Source organism: Podarcis erhardii, assembly GCF_964252035.2.
Source record: "Podarcis erhardii genome assembly, chromosome: 6".
In the NCBI taxonomy this organism is placed as follows: domain Eukaryota; kingdom Metazoa; phylum Chordata; class Lepidosauria; order Squamata; family Lacertidae; genus Podarcis; species Podarcis erhardii.
The window spans coordinates 44313134-44336620 of NC_138510.1; the positions used below are offsets into that span (position 1 = coordinate 44313134).

The 23487-nt window shown below is 42.0% G+C and overlaps 1 protein-coding gene across 5 annotated transcripts in view; it reads left to right on the top strand.

The window, feature by feature from the left end:
• The first annotated feature begins 716 nt into the window (after positions 1–716).
• Positions 717–23487, top strand: part of USP49 (ubiquitin specific peptidase 49) — a 53706-nt gene continuing 30935 nt past the window's right edge. For 4 of the 5 annotated variants that reach the window (XM_081865377.1, XM_081865376.1, XM_081865374.1 and 1 more), the window contains exon 1: positions 4246–4341. The gene's annotated coding sequence lies outside the window, so the exon portion shown is untranslated. Of the gene's footprint in view, positions 4136–4245; positions 4342–23487 lie in introns of those variants that run through there. The other variant, XM_081865375.1, reaches the window with a different exon arrangement.

Sequence of the window (23487 nt, forward strand, 5' to 3'; positions counted from 1 at the left end):
TTTTTGTGGAACACACCTAGGAATTCAGATTTTTTACTTCTGTGCCCTTGGATTTATTTTATCAGCCAACTGAAAGTACCAGTGTGAGCAGAAAGTTTATGATTTTTATTCAGGGTGATCTGTGCCCTGAACACCTCAATTCATGAGCCTGTCAATAGTCCTTTCTTCTGCAATCGATCCACAAGTGGGTGTGCAAACCCTCCTTGCATGAATTTCAGCCAAAAAGGAATGCACACCTAGATGCTTTCAAACACTGGCAAGATTTATTTTGGGGTCAAGAAAAGCCCCAAGGAATTTAGACAAGCAAAGCAATAGTATGGTAACTCAGATGTTACAGAACAAATAAGATATGTCTGGGATATTAAACCTAAATTATTGCTGTAGCTAACCAATTAACATAAAATAAAATGAAAATCAGACAGTACACAGAGAAAAAAGCAAGATGTTTCATAGCCTTGATTATTGCTATTGCAGCTGTAGTGCTCAGCTGGCAACCTTCATCGCAGATGGTGGACTATGACAGGAATCTTCACTTCAGTGCCTTGTTTGTGGATGGCGGCATCTCTTATAATCCCTAACTAAGATCTTCTCACAGGGCCATTAGGCAGCGTCTTTTCAGGTTTCAGATAGATCTCTCCCAACACAACACTCCCGCCCAAGTTGGCCTAGCCCCACCCCCTTGCCCTCTAGTTCACATGGCAACCAGCCATGGCAATCAGAACTATAATCAGCCTACCCTGGGTTAACTTTCAGTTGGCCAATCTTCACACAAGGTTCATTACACTACTGTACTTCTCATACCCCTTGGAGAGGGAGTGGAAAGTAAAAGTATGATATAGTTGAATTAAAGGATCCCGCTGAATTTGCATTATTTTTGTACGCACACGACAGTTCAAATCACAGTTCACATTCTTCCCCATAACAACCATGGATCTAGCAGTTTGCTGTGGTGCAAAAACATGGACCTGGAGCTCATCAGAATGGTTTCTCAATAGAAATGGTCCAAATCCAAATCATGAGTCACATCCGTATTCACAAAATGTGCTGCCAAAATCACAGACCCATGACTTCATGTCTCCATCAGAGTGCTAAACCCTCATGGTTTCTCCCTGAAGGCTTCCCAAATCAACCATCACTATACATGGATCTAGTCCTTATGTTACCATCACAAAACAAGAATGTAGATCCAGGGCAATTCCTCTTTCTTTCTTATTTTAAAATTGTTACACCATAAAAGTGTACCATCTATTCATAGCTCAAGCCCATCCACACAGATTTCACTGTAAAAATTACAGCTCCATCACTGTGTCCTCTGGGCAGCCCAGGACCACCTCCATACACACTGCCTAGGCTTGTGCCCCAGGGAGGTTTGACTTCATCCCAGAGGCACACTCTCAAGACAGAAGGATGACAACAATACAACAAGCACAGTGACACAATCACATGTATCTGAGACATGGCTCTCCCATAGATGATCGGAGCTCATATCTATGTGCACAGACTGAAGACTAAATTTCAGGATCAATAAGTAAATCAGGACCAGATGACAAAACAGTAGGAAGAAACATCAAAAGTCATGACCAAACAATAATCAAACATACAGGAACAAACCAGAGCTCAGGAAGACCTTGTTGCTCAACAAGATTCAATTGCAACAGAAGGTTATAACTCACTCCTTCCCTGGATGATCCAATGGGAAGCATGGGTGGATGAAGTAAGTCCAGTGCTAGAAGGTTCTTAATTAAGGTTGCAAAAATTGCAACATGCAGTTTAGTGATCCACCACATGGGTCAAAGGAACAAGAGCATTCAGGCAACAACACCAGCTGCAGAAGATCAGCCTAGACTGAACAGGATATAGCTCTTCACTTTGTTCTGACATTGAAGAAGAACTAATCTCCTTCCTATTCCCATTACTTCCATTTACCTTGTGTGTTCTTTTAGTTTCTAGTCCTGATAACAGTCCTACCTCTTTTTAAAATTGATGTCAGCCACTTTGGGTGACAATAACAGTATAAAAAGTTGCATAAAACAACAAATATATCAATACGGGACACCAGCATACAAGTCTGGCAGCATCTGATATGCTGATGCCATCATCAAGTAAACAGCCTGCTTTTCCACAATGGGGAGTGGTGCAGCAGGTAAGTTCAGGTGCACTGGTCAGAACTCTGCTCAGTGCTGTTGCTATAGGCAGCCATCCCACAAACAAGCTGGTCCCCACTAAGTATGCAAGGTGGCCCATTGAGAGCAGCTTGCCTAAAGTTTCCCCAAACCTGGAGTAGGGACTAATAACCTATGAATCTGGTTCATACTTTTGCATCACACCACAAGTTTATAATGCACTTCATAGACATGAATGTGATTTGTGATTTGATGGCAGATAGGGCGGAATTCTATTGGGGGAGGGATAAAGATCAATACGGGTCTGTGCCTTTGATCTTTGTTATCTACAACAATGCTAGATCTACAAAAAGTAAAGGAATCTGTCTTCATTACAATAATTCCAAAATCCAGTCAGGTAATACCTGGTTGGGACTGGCCCAAATATCAGAATTACCAGGCTGGATATTAAGGAAATCTAGAGCTGTGGTTTTTATTTTGGAGTCCATGGAAATGGATGCAAGCAGTGATTTGATAGTGGCTTTGGGAGCATTCCATGTTTTATGCTATTGTGGCCATGAAGTGCTGAATCCCTTAGTTTTTGCAGTATAATTTGTGGATGAATGCAAGCTGTGATTTAACAACAAATTTGGCATTTGGGGAACCTCTGCATGTTAACTTTAATAATGAAGATCCATGCTTTTATGTCACAGTAGCATCACAAAGCACTGGATTTCTATACTGCAGTCAACTGATATAGATGTGAGCTGTAATCTGGTAGTAGATTTGCGGGGAGGGCTTTCACACAAAAATGCTAAGGTCCGATCGGTATAAATCTTGCATTTCTCCCCCCTGAAAGTGCACATTACCACATGCTTTTCCCCCAGAAAGAAAGATTCATTGAAAGAGGATTTTTCTGAATAAATTTGCCGACACCTCTGCTGCAAAGTTATTCTGTACGATACGTTAATTTCTCCCATTATACATACAAGCATACAAGGAGATTCAAAACGGCCGCAACGGAGCCTGCTTTTCTGTCCCTGCAGTCTCTGCCTGCCTCAAATTACTGTATTCACCTGCTGCCATGTCATCAGTTCCTTCCTGACAATAAAACGAGGCAAAAAAAAAAAAGCCACATAATATCTGTTTAAATTATATATACTTTAAAAAGCGGCAAGTTTCACATTTTGACGCCATGTGGGTTCCTTAGCCCAGTTTCTATTGCGGCGCTTGGAGCAACCCGCGAAGCAAAAGGCGCTCCAGCCGGACCTGCGACTGGAGAGGGGAACGGGGCGCCGGATTCGGCCGGCCGCCCGCCAGGCAGTCACCCTGCGGGGCCGCGCGCACGCTGCGTGTGTGTATACACGTGTGTTTGCACATTGGGCCATGTGAACGTGCCAGCTGCTGCCCCTTCCCTTGTCTCGGGAGGCCGTCGCGGAGCAGCGACATTCGGGAGCCTTCTCTTCGCCGTCCCTTGCGAGCCCTCAGCCCCGCCGCGAGACCGAAGCTCCCCGGCCAGGCCCTCCGCGACGCTCCGGAGAGACAGGCAGGCGACCGACGAAATGGGGTCCTGCCTCTTTAAGAGCCCCTTTGTCTCTGAAACATCCTTATTTACCCTCCTGTGATTCAACCAAACTTAACCCCCCCTCTTCCTCCCCCCGCGATTCACAAAGCCCACGGATGTCACAGCTCCGGGGGCGGAGCTAACGTATTCCCCGGACCCTCCTTCCGAGACTCCGCTTCTGGTTTTTATAGGATTTGGTTAGCTTCCGCAAGTGCCGTAAACTAGCAGTTCGGGGGAACAAGAGACGGCAAACGCGTCTGCTTTAGCTGCCACGCCGTTAGGAACGAACTGTTCCGAAGAATCTTCGGATTCTCGGGAAAACTAAAAACAACAACAACAACCACCCCACACAATCTGACGCGTCACTAGCGTAAATCAGTGAGAGGGTTCCCGCTCTTTCGTGTTACGTAGATGACGCCGAGAAGAAAAGGAACCGTCCAAGAAAACTCTCGGGAGCCCCCTTGCGCAGGTAGCGTAAACGTGCTCGCTGAATGGCGACTCGTCGTAGGGCGGCCCAAGCCGGGGGTGGGAAGGAAATCGTGTCTGGCGGGCGGTTCAGCCAACGGCAGCGCGGGGCGGGGCGAGCTCGGCGGCCAATGGCGGCCGGGGGGGCGTGTCAGGTGCCGGTTGGGGTGTCTCGCGCTTGGTGACAGCTCGCGCGTGCTGATGATGGCGGTAAATAAAGGGGCCGGAGGGGGGGAGGGGGCTTTACCCCCTTGGGGGCTCAAACCCTAAATGTGGGGGAAGTGAAAGACCCACAGCTGGGGTGGAGAGGGGTGCTTCATGCGCGGCCCAGGGAGGCTGAGGGTAGAGGGGGGGCTTGACCCCCGATTTGGGGTGGGAGGTTTGAGGGGGCTCCACCCCTTTGGGGCTCAAATTCCATATTGGGGGTGGGGGTTGTGCTGCTTCAAGCCCCTCCTTCCTGTTTGGAGGGAATTTCGCCTCCTTGCCTGGCCAGGCCGACGGAGGGGAAGAGGTCTTGACCCCTAAGCAGGAGAGGGGCTGGAGGAGGAATCCCCCCCCCCCGCCAGATGGGAGGTTGCGCGCACCGAAGGGGAGGCGGGCAGGGACCTCCTCTTGGGGAAAGAGGTCCAGGGAGCTTGCCCTGCGTGAGGGCAGAAAAGGGCACCAACCTCACCAACTTGGGGGGGGGGGGAGAGAGCGGCTATGACAGGATTTGCCGCCTGTGGCTGAACAGGCAAAGGCAGCAGCCAACTAACTGGTTTTTTAAATGCTCAAGCCCGACTACATCGGTTGGAGAGACACAGGGTTCTTGTACAATCTGAGCGCCAGGGGAATATCAAGCCCTTGTTGGACAGGGGGAACCTGAAGGCTCAGGCAGAGAAACAAAAGCGAAAAGAAACCCGAGGGCTGGGAGGACCGAGTCAGGAACAATTTAGAAATTAAAGTTGTAGGGACCCTTAAAGGAGGCATTGGAAGGGGAGAGAGGAAATTAAGGGCTGGTGTGTATGGTATAGCTGCTGAGATCTAAGACAAGAAGCTCCCCATCTTAATGCTTGTGAAATGAATAGGGCCCTTAATGGCTAGAAAGCAGCAGCAAGAGAGTTAGAAGTTTGAGGATGCCAGACTTGGAACAAGGATTGTAGTGAGGAATATTACATTGTTGCGGGTGCTAGCACAGGCAGCGTGGAAGAGAGCTAAAATAACGATGGGCAAGCAGGGTGGTGCACGTTGGTATTGCTAAGCTGCGTGCAGTTCTTTGTTTGCTGGAAGATGCTTAGGTGGTTCACTTCAAGTGTGATGTTTCTAACTTCTTTTTTCAGAGCATTGTGCTCTGACTCGCACTGATCTATTATCACTTAATCCCACAGTGTTTCCTTCCCTCTGCTCCAAGTTAAGAACATTAGTATGAAATCAGTTTGAGAGAAAGCATTGTACTAAAGTACTTTTGAACTCATTTCTGTTGTTGGTTTGATTATATGTGTAGCAGTGCTGAAGAAGTTGTTCCAAGGATGGAACCATATGATGGAACTTGGGTGTCCCTGGAGTTAATGCAAATGAGAACACTTAGCCTTACAGGATGCTTCCAGCTTTCGTAATAACTCATTTGCAAACGCTGTTTGTCACACAGCAACTATGCTATTGAAGTCAGTGCTGTTATGCTGCCCTTGTATGAAAAAAGAATGGGATTCTGAAGATAATGATTTTCGTGTAGTGCTGTTCTCTCCCCTTTTATAAATAAATTGTATATATTACCACATTAAAGTTAAAGGAAGGTTTTACATGCTTTAAAAAGCATTTTTATTGAATGCATCAGCACATGTGAAAGAATGTTAAAAGTCTGTTTTATGTTACATTAACTAGTTTTTTTGCCAGATGATCTTGTAGGGGGAAAGCAGCTAGTGAGGAGCTGTGTCTTTCATGCATACTTAAAGCTTGCAGTGTTAAGCCTGACGTTCTTGCTGTTTCAGAATGTGTTGGTTCTTTGATCTTTGAGAGAAGGAAGTAAGACTTTTTGTTTACTTCATCAAAGTTTTCCATTTTTCTGGTCCGTCCCCCATTGTTAGTGGGAAAAGGGGTGGGGCTAAGCATTAACTTTAAACTAGGTGGTTTGTTAAATGATGTCAAAAAAATAAGAGATGTCAAATCAGGCATCTCTAGTTCCTTTCAATGTTCCTAAGCCTTTTGAGAAGCCTTGTTTTTCTTTGGTTGTGAAACAAGTTTTATCCCTCCCCCAATAAAGCAAGTTTTAATTTCATGCTAAAATACTGGAAAATTTAAACACACACACCAAATTAGTAATATTTGTCAACGAAATTTTTAATTCCTGTTTGAAATCTATTTTCTCCAGTTTATTTAGAACTGAAACATTTTTAGAATATAGGTAGGAAAATGTTTTATTTCTAAATAAAGTGCAGAATATGAATGTACCATGTTTTTAATGATACATGTTTCTTCCTTGCCCCTTTACTAATCTGTAAATAAATAAATAAATCAGGATTTCATGTTATGTTCGTATCTATTCAAAATATATAGAAAAATAAGGGATATCAAACATCATGATTTTACATAGGTTCATTTTTAGATAGTCTTTTAAAAGGCGATAACAGCAAATACATTTTAATATAATTTCAACTTAATCAAATTTAAGTTTAGTTCTATCCCTTACCTCATATCAACTCATTTAAAACCTAAAACTTTTCTTATGTAAACCTCCATACCATCTTATACAGATATAAAGGAGTCAAATTAAAACATAGAATATGGACTTAAAAAAAAAGTTTTGTAAATTTACAAAAAAAAATGCAACTGTTTTTCATTGGCTAAACTTCTGTGACATAAAAAAAACCCCATTGAAGAGCAGATAAGAGGTTGGCTGATAAAGGAAGTTAAGCACTCAAGGAAAAGGAGTGAAAACAGAAGAATCTGGGTTTTAGTGTTATCAGGGACATGTAAGAAGGAATTGGCAGGAAGTAATATCTGGCAGCACAGAGCCCCCCCCCAATAATTTGACAGTCCTATTAATTTTAAAATAACTTAAATAAAATAACTGTCTGACTATATATCACCCAAACATTTGTTGAGCAGTTGTACCCCATAATATTTTAGAAGAAAAACCTAATATAGCCTAACAAACAGAAGGAACTGGATGCTGTTGATGGGAAGAAGCAAGCAGAGCTGCATTTGCAATGTACTCCTGAGTTTCCTCAAGGGTGTTCTGTCATCTTTTGATAGCTGGTATTATTGTTAGAAAACTGAAGAAAATGCTTCAACACCTGCACATGTGCTCTTGTTGGGAAGGGATGTGGAGAAGACTGAATTTAGATTAAACCAATTAGACTAAATGTTTCTTTCATCCTTTTTGGCTTCTATTTTAAATATATTAAAACCTTCAGAAAACAGCCTGCCATCTAGAACTGAATTAATATTGCCAGTTTTAGGTGCCCATGTGACTAGGCCTCTAGGATTATTTAAGCCCTACCTTCATGATTAAAAGCTGGTTCAGTATATTTCCTTGCTTCCTGAATAACCAGGTTAGGGCACTGGGAAATTTCTATAAAATGCATGTTTTCTAGAGCTGGACTAACAGCACCAAAAGCCCATGATAGACAAGATGTTGAAGATCTCTCCACTTTTTCTCCTTAAGTCATAGGGAGATTTTAATTCTTCCCAAAAATGCCATTTTCATGGATTTAATTATATCTCCAACCAAAAGGTGCTGTTTGCCCGCTGGGGAGAACATACAGGTGTGTTTTTCCCAGTGGGGCAGTAGCAGCTTTGTGTGTGTGACAATTTGAGTTTGCGAAAACAGTATGAGGTGTTAAAACCTCCTTCAATGCTGTGGCCCTTATCAAATGCTGCCAGCACCCCCCTCCAGTTGCTTTTAATCAAAAAGGCAATGGCAGGGGATGTGAGTACAGATATCTCACATCTCATCTAGTTTAGTCCTGCAAGTACATGGACATGTATTGTGTTTCCTTCTGTCTATATAGAAATTGACATTATCAAAGGATCATACCATTAAATTTTAGACATCGTTCCTATATTTTAGATATTAAGGCAAAATTTGCTAACCTGGTATCTTCAAGATGTTTTGGACTACAACATTTATTAGCTTCAGCCTGCAGAGCTGTGCTGACTAGGGTTGATGGGAGTTGTAATCCAAGACATTTGAGCGTACCTAGGTTGGGGAAGAATCTGTTGAGGAGCCCAGCTGTTGAAAGCCTCTTGCAAGAAAACCAGCATCTTGAACTGCGCTGTGAAAACAGGCAGCCATCATTGTTCTTCACATTGTTATAAGCAGTACCTACATGAGGACACTCTGCGGGCTCTTGGGCACCCCATGAGAGAAAAGGAGCAGTTTTTCCCTTATAACAACATGTTGATGCAGCATGTGTCTAATGACTCTTCCTCATCAAGACAAAGGCTGTCATATTCCATTCCAGCTGTAACTTCTGAATAGCCTTTCATAATAATGATTCATCATACACTTAATTAAATCACTTCAATAACCTTGTGTGGTTATATGTTAATAGTTACTAGCTCTAAACTGGAGACAAAGCATTTCAGTTTTGTGCCCATGAGTGTGATTGGTGAAAAGTCTTCAAGGCTGCCACAGGCACCTAAAGATATAGCAGCACCCAAAAACCCCCACACATGAGTTACTAAGGGAGGACAAAGACTATCAATAATGGTTGTGCCCTGGGACTTCTTGAATGGGGTAGGGGCCTTGCCAATCAGTAGTTAGATTTCTTACTTGGATTTCACTTCTATCTGTCCATCATTGCCCAGTCCTTACTAGCAATCAGATGCTATATAAGAATCATGATTGCAGCATCATTTTAAGCCCAAGTCTTGGGCAACCTTGGATGGTTTGAAAGCTCAGAGTACATAACCACAAAATATAATAAACAACAATGATAGGGAGCCAGGGCTGGCACACTCACTGAGCAAGTAGATGCCTTTTCCATTCCCCAACCTGACTGTTGCTCCTCCACATAGTAAATCCATGTTGTTAACCACCACTTAATACAGTGGTACCTCGGTTTACGAACTTAATCCATTCCGGAAGTCCGTTCTTAAACAGAAACCATTCTTAAACTGAGGCACACTTTTCCTAATGAGGCCTCCCTCCGCCAGTGCCCTTCCACCGTTCGGCTTCCGTTCTTAGACCAAGGTACAGTTCACAAACCGGGACACTACTTCTGGTTTTGCGGAGTTTGCAAACCAAATAGTTGGTAAACAGGGCTGTTCTTAAACCGAGGTACCACTGTATAGGATGGATTTCCAGTACAGTGGTGCCTCGCAAGACGAAATTAATCCGTTCCGCGAGTCTCTTCGTCTAGCAGTTTTTTCGTCTTGCGAAGCAAGCCCATTGGCGGCTTAGCGGATTAGCGCTATTAGCGGCTTTTAGCGCCTTATCGGCTTAGCGGATAAGCAGATAAGCGGCTTAGCGGCTTAGAAAAGGGGGGGGAGGAAAAAAAACCCACAGGAACTCGCAAGACATTTTCGTCTTGCGAAGCAAGCCCATAGGAAATTCGTTTTGCGAAGCACCTCCAAAACGGAAAACCCTTTCGTCTAGCGGGTTTTCCGTCTTGCGAGGCATTCGTCTTGCGGGGCACCACTGTATACATTTAATGGAGGAGCTACCTGTGCAGTATTACAATTCCAACCTCTAAATACGAAGCTGCAGTGGAGGAGAGATGAAGAACTCTCAACCTCCCCCTTGCTATTTTCTGGTGGTACACTCCATTTCACTTTAGCTTAACTGTAAACATTGACTGTCTGTTGCCTGTCAGTCTACCAACTTCCATAGCTGCTGGCTGAACCGCTGTGATGTTACAGTAGCCTGGAGGAGAACTGGATAGGCATGGAGAGTAGTGGAGACTGAAAGGTTGAAAGGAAGTACCAGGTCCTAAATATAATGGATTTGGGGACAAAGGGGGGGGCAGTGAAAACAGCAGAAAGCAGAAGGCATAAAAAAGAAATGTTGGAAGCAGGGGGACTAAGAGAACGATGATGAGAGCAGGCAATATGCTTAGGGAAGTGGGGACTGAGGAAATTTTACTAAAAGGTCAGTGGGTGGAATGCTCCCTACTCCCACCCCATTGTGGATTCAGTTGCTATGATAACACAATATTCTGGTGGAAGCTATTTCACATGGAGAAAGGCAGAGAAAGAATTATGTTCTTTGGATGGAAATGGATATTGGAAAGGCAAAGAGGACTGCGGAGACACCCATATTTCTTAGTAGCTAGCTGTGGATGAATTAACCCCAAATTTAGAAGAGTTCCAAAAATCTCAATTATAGCATTAACTTCTCTAACCTTCGTTTGCCTGGGAAATGAGTGTATGTGACTTTTCGATGTGCTGTACTTGAGGCAAATCTGAAGAGTTCCAGGTGAGGAAGTAGAATTGAGATGGTTCAATATATAATTTTGCAGTGAGAGTGAAGCTGGACGCAGTGAGAGTAAAACGGACTGTGTGCTGCACATGCACATGCAATTCTTTTAAAGCAGCTGACACAGGAGGAAAAGAAATTTCACTAATCACTGACCAAGCGCCAACTTGACAATGCAGGTCCTTGGGAAGAGTACCGTTGTAGGCCGTGTATATATTCAGACGGTAAGCAGAAGTTGATGCCTGAGCAAAAAGAGACAAAAAAAGCATAGAGGCCTGGAGGAGGCAGAGCCCAGCAGCCCATTCTCAGTGAAAGCATTCCTTCCAATGTTTCATGGGCTTGAACTAATACTACTTGTGAAATGTTTAGCAAATATGTAGTAAATGATCATGTGCTACACTATTAGATTGTCTGTTACCCAGGTTTCTGGAGGTTGATAAACATACTTTTGACAGGTTGCCTAACTTTTTTGAAGCATTAGCTGGATGTTTTTAATAATTGGTAGAAGGAATTGTCTTATGCTTTATGTGACCTAGTTTCCCGTTAGCAAGGCTTGCTGGGGCTTGGCTTGAATAGCATTTGCAACTGATGTAGCTGCTTTGAGGGTCCTGGGGTAGAAAAGTGGGACCTATTTACATACCAAATCCTTCATTTGATCATTTGAAATTTCTTTAGCATTTCCTTCTTGACCCTACCAGGGTTTTACTGCTTTTTCTTTTTAATTAGGTGTTCACTGAACACCTCTTCATACAATAATCTAGGCACATTGTCAGCTCTTCTAAAGGTTGTGCATGCACACTCAAGTACTAGAGAAAGTATGAAACCCAGAATGTGCTGAAAGCCAAACCTTGTTTTGGTAGTTAGAGACAAGTTTCTGACCAAGAATTTGGGGCGAAGTGGGGGAGACCACACAAGCCTTTCAGGCTGCTACAATATACCCAGGTGGTTATGTGAACAAAGATCCTTAACTGTAAGCTATTTTTACTAGCTATAGTTACAGATAGGTAGCCGTGTTGGTCTGCCATGGTCAAAACAAAATAAAAAAATTCCTTCCAGTAGCACCTTAAGGACCAACTGAGTTAGTTCTAGGTATGAGCTTTCGTGTGCATGCACACGTATCTGAAGAAGTGTGCATGCACACGAAAGCTCATACCTAGAACTAACTCAGTTGGTCCTTAAGGTGCTACTGGAAGGAATTTTTTTATTTTGTTTTTACTAGCTATGTTAGAGGCAAGATATTTTAAGAATGGTTTAAAATAAATAAATTGGCTGGGATAGCCTAAATGGGCCTTTTTTTGTGTGTGCTTGATTTTAAAATGTAGATGCAGATATAGTTTTCAAAATATCTTTAACTATGTACCGTAAGGACTTCTGTGATAAGATCATAATTCTCTTAGAAGTCGTTGATCTTATTCAGCAAACAAGGTGGAATGGTATTATTGCTGCTGCAGCTGAATCAGAGGTTGAGCTGCCAATAGATAAACTCCAAGTTGCATCTAGTTCTCAGCCTGCAGCCATACTGTGCATACCCAATATGCTTCTGCCTGCATTGCAAACAAACAAGAGTAGCAATCAGAAGTTGCTTAAGTGTATGCAGTTACTATGATTGTTTCTGCCAAAGAATGCAGAAGACTAGGAACATCACAGATGGAAACATGCTCTAAAACTGTGCCATTATCTTGAAATATTTGCCTTCATTGATCATTGCAGTGGTGTATCTGTTGTTTCACATAATTTCAGCTAAAATTGTACTGTTCAGTGTCTGCTTTTGCTACTTGCTGAATTAATCTAAGTCTCTATTTTAATAATTCATACCGATTGTATGGTTTTGCATTTAGGAATGTTCCCCTCCCCCCACTTCCTATAGTATCACATTTAATTGTTTCATTGTATAAGTATCCTGTGGACAATGTAATTAGGTTTTTATGGAATCAGATTTTGCTGCTTCCTTTCACTTTTGCAGACTCTTTGGGCAGGAAAAGCTTTGACCGCTAGAGAATTGTACATCACAGTTTAAATTAAGTCTAGCCTCCTCTATTCTTTCTGAAATGTGATCATGAAGTGTTAAGATAACTGTTGTAATTTTTGCTTTCTGAATGGGTAAAAACTTAACATGTTTGTTCTGTGTTCTCTGGTAGCTAGTATTTCAAACCACACAGAATGTTCTAAAATCTTGGATAGATAATAACTGCTCTCATAATCTGACATGCCTGCTTATTTAGTGAACAACAGTATAAAGGTTCTAAATTTTAACTCAATTTGTAAATATTACATATGGGATTAACATTTCTGAAACTTTCGATTGCATGAATTTTGTTTCCAAAAAGTGTATTTGAAGAACACTACTTTTGTACAAACTACCTTCTTTTTGAGAGTCAATCAATGTAGTCCCTTACTGTTGAAAGAGGTATACAGTCCTAAAACTATATTTCATTGCCAAGCTTAGAGAATTTTAGTAAAGAGATCTAACCTGTTTTAGCAGGTTTTGTCACACTTTCTGATGGAAAAGGAAGAAAAAAAGTAGACAACCCATATCAGTTTGCAGCTGAGCTGTTGGCACACAACAAAATTAACAGTTCAGGACTCCAAACACTTGTCCTTGATTAGCAGGCTGTTAATGTGCTTCTCTCCCTTACTCCCAGTCCCACCCCATGGTCTTATAGTTGCAGGGTGAGGTGCTAAAATAAACTTTTAAAAAAATACTGTTATGAAACTGTCACAAAATGCTATATACAAAACATGCTTGAAATTGGTAGCTTTTAAGAACAGGATTAAAAAGGTTAGGGTTAACTGAGAAAGTTGAATTCTACTTCAGTGTTTATTATATCTATATGTTCTGAATGATACTTCTACCCAACTTTTAAAGATCAAAAACTGTGCTTTTAGATAGCCCCTGGCAAGCTGGAAAAAAAAATATTGGTTCTTTGTAGTCTGATACAGAACTCCATTGTTTAATCTCACACCTGGCAATGTTAGCATTGCTATGAAGGCTGAACAGTTTCATTGTTGTGGTTTAATCACTTTGGGTTGTATTCAATACTAGTCCTACTTGGAGTTGACCAATTGAAATTAAGGAACCTAAGTCATGCCCATTAACCTCAGTGAGTCTGTTGTGGGGTATGGATACTTTTCTGATGAGACCTCTTCAACCCCAGGTAGGCCAAATTTAGCAGGTGTGTAAGGCTTCCCTTACACTATGACATCAGGTGATGCTGTGCTTTGAAGCCCCAGAACATCCAGTTTTGCTGTTTGCAGAGGGCTTTCAAGACAGTTCATGTGCACCTGTTTGAGCCTCTGGAGGCGCAAATAAGAGTATGTGGTAGTGGTGGCAGCGCTGCCTGAAAGCCTTTTGCAAAAGCAACTGTTTTTGTGTACTCCCTATCTCCTGTTCAGAACAGGGGCAGCCAGGTGCCTTTTGGGAGTATCAGCTGCCCACAGGAGAAGTCCTATGCACAGCTTATCTTTCCAAAAGACAGCTTCTTCCAAAAGGGGTTGCTTTCTTTGGCTGTGCATGCCTTTTCCCCAAGAGGGAACAGGCACGCACAGCCAAAATGAGCCCTTTACAAGTTGCTCCATGCTGCTCCTTTCAGTTTCTGATTTTGAAAGTTGAAAGGAGCTTCTTCAAAGAGCACCACTGGGAGGAGGAAGAAGTGGTTTCCCTTCTTGAGGAAGGCAGGCTCCTACTGCCCCACAGCTGAAGGGCAGGTGGGAATGCCCTTGCTGCAGCAAATGAACGATGGAGCCCACTTTAAGCCCAGGTAGCTAGAAGCAGCTTTGGCCAGCTATAACTGTTCCTAGGCCAGAGGACATTGACCACAGTAGTGTAGGTATTGGTGACTTGAAGACTGGATTGCTGCAGTGCACTCAATGTGGGGCATCATTTGCGCTTGACCTGGAAAGTCCAGTTATTGCAGAATGCTCTGGCATAGTTGCAGACAGCAATTCAAGACCCTGTCTGTATAAAACAATTTTCCAGGCGGCACAGCCTGGAGTTAGAATAACAAAAAAAGACACCAACTTTCTCCTCCTTTAAAACCTGCTGCTGTGCTCAGCAGAGTTTCATACACCTTGCCACTCCGTTCTGCCTCACTGCTCCATGACCAGAAATACATTTGCTCTATAAATCTAATTAAAGGATTTTAATGCTGATAGCATTTCTGTATTCAGGCAAAGGTGTGCAATTTCCCAAAAAAACACATTGTGTTGCTTGACCAGTTTCATGTATGTTTTTTCTTTTCTTTTAGAGAACTGCATCTTTATATAGTAAATTCCTATGCAATAAAGTTGATATGTATTCTAAATTTGAAGTTGCTTCTGTTGCTTAATAAAAAGTTGGGTTCTTCACAGATCACCCATTTTTGCTAAAAGAAGTTTATTTTCATTGTATCTGATTTCCATGTTGAGTGTTTTCTGCTTATTGCATCAGTTTTTCAGTACTGCTTATCTCTCTTGGTTGCCAACCATTTTAGTACCTCTGCTTTTGTAATTTTAAAAGCCATCTGATAAGTGGAAAATAATCAGGTGGTAGAGATAAGGCAACAGCAAAAGCTTTTCCTATTTAAGTTTTGTGTGCTAGGCTGCTGCTAAGGCACAGGGTCAGTTAAAAAAGGTGGCAGCTCTACTGTCCATGCCCAGATCTGCTTAGGGGTAGCAGTGTATGTATCTTCATAGTATTTTCTGTAGTGTCCCGGTTTGCAAACTTTACCTCGGTCTAAGAACTGAATTTGAACGGTGGAAGGGCACCAGCGGCAGAAGGCCTGATTAGGGAAAGCGCACCTCGGTTTAAGAATGGTTTTGGTTTAAGAATGGACATCTGGAACAGATTAAGTTCGTAAACTGAGGTACCACTGTAAATCATTTTTAGCTTACCAATCATGTGGTCTTTTTCTATGCTAGGGGAAGAGGAAAACTTTGCAAGGAACTTGGAAGGGCATATTTTAAAGGTCTAACAGCCTGTATTTGCATGTTTTACTTTGCTGCATATTTTGTGATTTTAAATCTCTGCTGGTGTTCTCTCATCAAAGAGTACTTGCCTGAAACTTGGACCTTGGCATCTAGGAATTCTCCTTACATACCTACTTTTTGCTTGAACCAAGACCTCAGACCTTGTTAGAATACCCTTAAGGCCAGCACAACTGTGGGGATGAGCCCTTGCCCTCTTCCCAAGCTTACCAGAGGGGAAACTTGCCATGGTAGGTGCATGTGTGGAGCCATGTATAGCACTGAAGGGCTAGGTAACAGCCTGTTACTTTTAGGTAGGGGTCCATAACTTTTATGTTGAAAAGTAGCAATGGCAGAATCTATGCAAGTATTTCAAAACTAAACTCTCCCCTTTTGGCAGAGGTGCTTGTCATTCTCAGTACAGTATAACTATTGTCATATTCAATAATAAAATTGAAATATATGAATATTAGCAGCTGCATTCATGTTAACATAATCAATTTTGTTAAGTAGTTTGTCTGTGAGTATCTCAGACAGTGCTTCTCCCAGTATGTCACCCTGCCCTCTCCCACATTTCAGGTTCAGTTGAAGAGTTCCCTTTTTGTTAAGCACATATGTGAATACTGAAGCAGAGCTTTCCCTTAGGCTTTTATTAATGAGCTTCATTAATCATCTTAGGAAGTGTGTAACTTCTGTATTGACATACATTTTAAAATCAGGATTACGTAATACTATGTGTTCTCTCTAGACGATCCTGTTCAGTTGAAGTCATATGTGGATATCCTGTAGAGCATGGGTAGGCAAACTAAGGGCTGGATCCGGCCCAATCTCCTTCTAAATCCGGGCTGTGAATCAGCATGTTTTTACATGAGTAGAATGTGTCCTTTTATTTAAAATGCATCTCTGGGTTATTTGTGGGGCATAGGAATTTGTTCATTCCCCCCCCAAAAAAAATATAGTTCCCCCCCGCCAAGGTCTGAAGGACAGTGAACCGGCCCCCTGCTGAAAAAGTTTGCTGACCCTTGCTGTAGAGTAAATTTTCTTCTTGGTAAATCATTTGTATATGTTTCCATATACAAAGAAACATATTGTTGTGATTTTGCTGCCTTTTATTGTTTTGCGACTGATGGATATAGTTGCAGTCTACTCTGTATATTGTTTAATATACTGTTCACCACATTTACAAACCTTTGGGCTGAAAAGGAGTATATAAATAAATTGTAATTGTTTGACATGGCTAGAGATATGCAGTAAATGGGAAAAGTTGTTCCCAGTCTTATATTGCTTGCATTACTAAACAGTGTATGTGCTAATGTAGCATTCTTTTTTAAAAAAAGGGGGAACCCATATTCCTGTTCTAATCTCCCTCTTTTATGCCTACTCAGAGGAAGTGCCAACAACCATTTATGAAGCGGTAATTTAAGATTGCTACCCAGTCTTTATGGTTTTGCCAGGTTTTGAGGATAACTTTAATACTCCATTGCTTCCCCAGAGTTCTGATCAGGTACCTGGCAAAACTCTCTTTTCCTCATTGCCTGGAAACATATACAAATGATTTACCAAGTGGTTATATGTAGCAGGCTACCACTGTGTAATGGTCACCTGTATTATCACCATCATCACCATCATTATCATCATTGTTCCATAAATGTATTTTCCCTTTTGGTATGAAAGATATAGGAGTTGAGTATTAAGGATAGACACTTCATTTGTTAATTTGAAGTAAGGGCCAAACTAGATGTTATGTGGCGTGAGGAATTCAACATTGCAAGGTGGGTTTTTCCCTGGCTTAATCCTGTGCAATTTTTCCAGTTAAAATAATCTCCTCTCAATACTTCTGGTTTTGAGACTGGTGCCATAACAGGGCTAAAGTAAGAGCTGTTGTTATTATTATTAGTGCTTTTAATGGTAAGCAGCATTTGAGAACTTTTGTGAGTTGTAAATCTCTTGTAAGTTACTATATATACTTGCTTATGGCAATGTAAGAAAAGTCTTCAGATTGGTATAGTTTTTAGAACAGCTTATTCTGTGGCAATTGTTTTCATATTTGACAGATCTTTCCCATATTGTCGTCTTACTGTGGAAATTTTTAATACAGCCAAGGTTCCAGGGGCATGTTATAGGGCAGCCTTTTTAAATATATGGAACCCCAGATGTTGTTGGACTACAATTACCATCATCCTTTGTCAATGACGTGGGATGATGGGGCTGTAGTCCAACAACATCTTGGGGACCCAAGTTGAATAATTTTTTCTAGTGTCAAAGTTCAATGCAGGGCATTTTTGTGACCCTTGTTGCCTCCACCATTGTACTTCCTAGACTGAATGTCTTCCTTAGGAGGAGGGCTTAGTGATAGAGCACATGTTTTTCATGCAGACGTTCTGAGGTTGGATCCCCAGCATCCCCAGGCAGGGCTAGGAATGTCCCCAGTCAGAAACCTTGGAGTCACAGGAGTTGGTGTAAACAATACAGTCAAACCTCGGCTCCCGAACGCCTCTGTTTTGAAACGTTTCAGCTCCGAAACGCTGAAAACCTGGAAGTAAATGCTCTGGTTTTCGAACTTTTTCAGAAGCTGAATGTCCGACACAGCTTCCGATCGAGTGCAGAAAGCTCCTGCAACCAATCAGAAGCCACGGTTTGGTTGTCGAACATTTTGGACGCCAATTGTTTGACAGCCAAGGTTCGATTGTACTGAGTAAAATGAACCAATAATCTGACTATATAAAACAGCTTCCTATGTTCCTTAGAATACAACCAGCACTCTGTTGCACATTGCAATAGGCATGTTTTCTTTCAGGGATGTTTATAATCCATTGATGATCTTCTCAGTCCCTAATAACCTTCTAAAACAAACAAGGACTCCCCAGAATCCTGTTCTGTGGGGATAAACGGTATTCGGATAATGATGTGAGGACCTGAGAAATTCATCATTTTCATAAAAAGTGTCACACAGCCTTAATCAGTAAAAGTTGTTAGGTACTGAACAGCTGATCATGGAAAATAAAACAAAATGTTATCATGGCAGATCAGTCTGGTTACTACTTTGCACGAAAGAGGGGATGGACATACGTAGTAAGATTCCCTGCATTTGTATTATTTCTATCCATTCTGTGACAGCGCAGATCAAGAAATGTGGGCCACAGCTGTGTGCCTGCTTATATGACTGCCATCGGATAGCAGCTGAGCAATTTTAACAAATAGTGAATATGGCTATTTTTCCTTGTTCTGTATGCTTTTCCGTGAAGTGCTGCACTGCATTCATAATCTCCGAGTTCATTTCAGTGGGTGGCGTTAGACCTAATTGAGAAATGCTGTCCTACAGCTGAATTTACTCTCTCTTTCTCACAGAGACAAGTCTTGCTATAAAAAGAAAACCACACAAGATACGTCTGAATATGTTTTTATTATTACTGATTTTAAAAAGTCAGAGGGTGGAAAGCTTTCCTATGGAGTCTCTTGAGCATTCAGATGACTTAAGAAGTGATGTGTGATCAGAAATGTTAAATGAATAATTTGAGAAAGGAATCTGGTTTGCATTTCTGTTTCAGTAGTGCTTTGTTCCCCAGGCTTCTTCAAAAGATCAGCAGCTGTGACCCCAAATAGTCTTTATTCCAGTTCCAAAATAATCTCAAAATAGTCCTTCATTTTAAAAAAGGAACTAGATTAAAGCATTCCGTCTTGGCATAAATGTGGTGTGAATGGGTTTGACACTTGCTCTGGTACTATGTGTATTTAAATAAGGGGTGGATTTTAAAGCAACAGAGTTAAGACATTGGCGTTATGGTTCTAGAGACTAATCAAGTTGTACACTGAACGTGCACTGTCATAAGGCAATTTATACAGAATTTGTAGATAACGTACGGACATTTCTGTCTGATTGTGGAACAGCAATTTGAAAGTATTTATTCATTCATATGTTGCCTTTCTGCAAGCTGGTCATTTTTTTTTAATAGGTCAATAAAGCCAGATGAATTCTGGCACTTTACTTATTTAGCAAGTGAGATTTGAAATGGAACAACCAGATTTTTAGCATTATTTGATGGTGCACTTTAGAGCTTGTTCTATTTCCATTCATTGAAGTTAACTGTTCTACCACCAAGTGTGTTATCCTATTTAATACAATCTGAAGCATAAAAATGATCAGGACAGAGCTTTTAGTATCTTTTTTAATTTCTTCAGGTTCTTGCATGCTTAATGAGGAAATTATTCTCTGGGACAATTGCTCACTTTATATAACAGTTTTCCCCCAATTAATTATTACAAAGAAAGATGAGAAATGTGAAGAAAATTGCTTCACTCCAAACTGGTTTCGGAACTATTAAAAGGAGAGGGTCTGTCCCATACTAGAAGTTATCCATCCATCCAACAGGGTCAAAGTTTCTGGGATAGAAGCTGTATATGTGTGTGCGTGAGCATGTGCATGCGCTTTCCTCTTCTGACGGGGAGGAAAGCGCATGCACATGCTCGCGCACACACACATTATCTTGCTAGCTTATAACCTGTCCCAGGTGCTAATTACATTACATATTTCATCACTGTCCCATTTTAACTGGGAAATTATATAGCAGCTTGGTACTCTTTTCATTGTTCCTCTCACTTTGCAGCAGTATATGCATGGCTTCTCTCAGAGGTCTTGCACTACTGGCTTCCTGACAACCTTCCACTTTATATTGAAGTCCTTGAAATTCCATGCTTTCCAACTGTTAACGACACTACTTGAATTCAGAATTCATTGCCTGTGAAGGTTTGACATGGCCTGTCTACTTCTATTTTAAAAAAACTAGACCTGGATACAATCTATGTACTGAGCCTTGACAGATCTGTATTTTTCCATGGACTTTTCTTTTGAACTATGGCACATAATTGTGCTTAGCTGTAAACTAGAAAGGCTTACTAATTGATTTACAATAAAGGATCATTATCTGGCACAATTCCACTAGATCAGAAGTGTACACAAATATTTATTTATTTATTTATTTATTTATTTATTTATTTATTTATTTAAAAAACTGGCATACCACCAACATTAAGGAAAAATATAGTGCTGAATAGCATGAAATCAGCAATAAAATTACATTCATAAAACATGTACAAAATATATCACAAACAATTAGATCAGATTAATACATCACTATAGCTGGATCACCCCCTCAGAGAAAGACTGGGTGAACAGTTGAGTTTTAAGCAGGCACCTAAATGCCAGGGGACGTAAATGCACCGGGGAGGCACCTAAATGCACCAGGGATGCGGGTGGCGCTGTGGGTTAAACCACAGAGCCTAGGACTTGCTGATCAGAAGGTCGGTGGTTCAAATCCCCACGACAGAGTGAGCTCCCATTGCTCGGTCCCAGCTCCTGCCCACCTAGCAGTTCGAAAGCACCTCAAAGTGCAAGTAGATAAATAGGTACCACTCCGGTGGGAAGGTAAACAGCATTTCCGTGCGCTGCTCTGGTTCGCCAGAAGCTGCTTAGTCATGCTGGCCACATGACCCGGAAGCTGTACGCCAGCTCCCTCGGCCAATAAAGGGAGATTTGCGCCACAACCCCAGAGTCGTCCACAAATGGTCAGGGGTCCCTTTACGTTTACCTAAATGCCAGTACTATGGGTGTGTGCCTGATGTTCATGGGAAGCACATTTCAAAGGGCAGCTTCTGCCAAATGAAAGATTCTGGTCTTAGTGAACATAAGACAAATTTCTGGAGTGTAAAGCACTACTAAAAACTTCTCTCTTGCGGATTGAAGTGTCTAGGCAGGGGTATAACGAGGACAGGTGTTCCTGGAGGTAACTGGTCCCAAGTTCAGGACTTTATTTGCCAGTGGCAAGATCTTAAACTTGCCCCAGTAGCATATTGGAAGTCAGTACAGCTCTTTCAACACAGGTTTTATGTGGTGCTAATAGGGCACACCCTTCAACCGCCTTCTTGCAGCATTCTACACTAGATGCAGTTTCTGAACAACCCTTAATGTTATCCATGCCTAGGTTACCATAACTAAACTATCCCAATGTTTCACCAACTGAAGCTAGCAGAAAGCAGTCCTAGCCACTTGGGCCCCCAGTGAGAAGCATGGATCGAGGAGCACCTGCAAGCTATGTATCTTCCCCTCAAAGGAAGTGGAGCCCCATCCAGAACGGGCAACAGGCAACTAACTGATCTGTTTCCCAGACTTGGGAACTACTCATCCACAGAGCTTCTATCTTACTAGGATTCAAGCTCAGTTTATTGGCTCTCGTCCAGTCCACAACTGCATACTGGGCCAGTTCCTGCACAGCCTCACCTAATTAAGAGGCTATGGAGAAATAGAGTTTCATTGGCGTATTGTTGACAAGGTGCTCCAAATCCCTTAATGATCTCTCCCAACAGCTTCATGTAGATGTTAAATAGCATTGCAGATAAAATCATACCCTGTAAAACAGTGCTGTCCTCGAGAACTGAACCTGGAAATAGAAGTGGAATCACTGTAATACAGTGCCCCCAATACCTATCCCACATAGATGGTTCAGGAGCGCACCATGGTCAGTGGTATCAAAAGCACAGAGAGATGAAAGAGATAAAGCAAAGTCACACTCCTGTTGTCTTATTCAGCTCTGGGAAGATCTCGCATGGACTCTAGAGGCATCACGAGATCTCGGATGGCACCATGAGATCTCACAAAGGCCTCCAGAGGCCAGTTAGCAACGCAGAGAGCTTAGCAGCACTTTCCACACCAGATGAGCTTTTAAACTCTCTGCCTTGTGTGATTGCGTACAGGTCGGGGGCCAAGCATGTAAAGCCAGCATAGTGTAGTGTGGTGATGGTGAACATTTGAGAGACCGAGTGTCCAAACAGCAACCCAAAACCACTTCTTGATCACCAAGTGCCAATGCGGCAATTTAACTGGAATACAGTGGTACCTCAGGTTAAGTACTTAATTCATTCCGGAGGTCCATTCTTAACCTGAAACTGTTCTTAACCTGAAGACCACTTTAGCTAATGAGGCCTCCTGCTGCCACTGCGCCGCTGCCGCCCGATTTCTTTTCTCATCCTGAAGCAAAGTTCTTAACCCGAGGTACTATTTCTGGGTTAGCGGAGTCTGTAACCTGAAGCGTATGTAACCCGAGGTACCACTGTACTGAGGTTTCAGTTTAGAAAAAACAACTGCTACAACGCTAAGATAAGGATATGCCTTGCAGGTTTCCCGATGGCTTGTAAGATTGTGTGCAAATGTTGTGGAATTTTCTAAATGCATTTTTTCAATTTGGAAAATATTTCAGCTGTCCAAGGTCTCTTTCAAAAACCTGCAGTTTTCTCTGCAAGGTTTTGCTATCACAAAACATCCTTTCTGCCGTTTCCCCTACATCTTGTCTGTTCAGTAATTTTATCCTTATTTGGGAAATCATGAAAAAGGGAATTACTCCCAGACAACATAGCCGTTTTGATAAAGAGAGTTGCAAAAACTTAAGATACAGGGAATGGTATTTCCTCTGTTTCCCTTTGAGAAACTCTTTTGTTTCAGTTTCACCAAGCTGGGCAATGCTTTTGTGGTTGGTGTCAAAGTGCCGTCCGACACTTGATGTGTGACACACAACACTTTCATTGCACAGAAGACAGAACGCTTTCCTATTGCATTCAACGATCTTCCACTCTCTGTTCTTGCTTTTTTTCTTTCTTTCTTGTTTGCTGCATTCCTTTGTAGGTGTTCCTGACTTGGAGTCTACAAAAATTTTGAACATAGGAATATAAAGCATGCTGCATGAGAAAATCATAACAAAGATTACAATTCTGAGCAAAATAATAAAGCACCCAATACAAATCTATCCCTGTGTTTGCGTCACGATGGCGAGCCTCGATTCCTGGCTTTCTAGTAACGAACTCTGTGCTGGGGCAGCTGCACATGTGCCCACAGAGAGGGTTCTGAGTGCCTCCTCTGGCACATATGCCATAGGTTCGCCACCACTGGTGTAGTGTTTAGAGTGATGGACTAGGACCTGGGAGACCAGGGTTCAAATCCCCACTCAGCTATGAAGCTCACTAGGTCACTG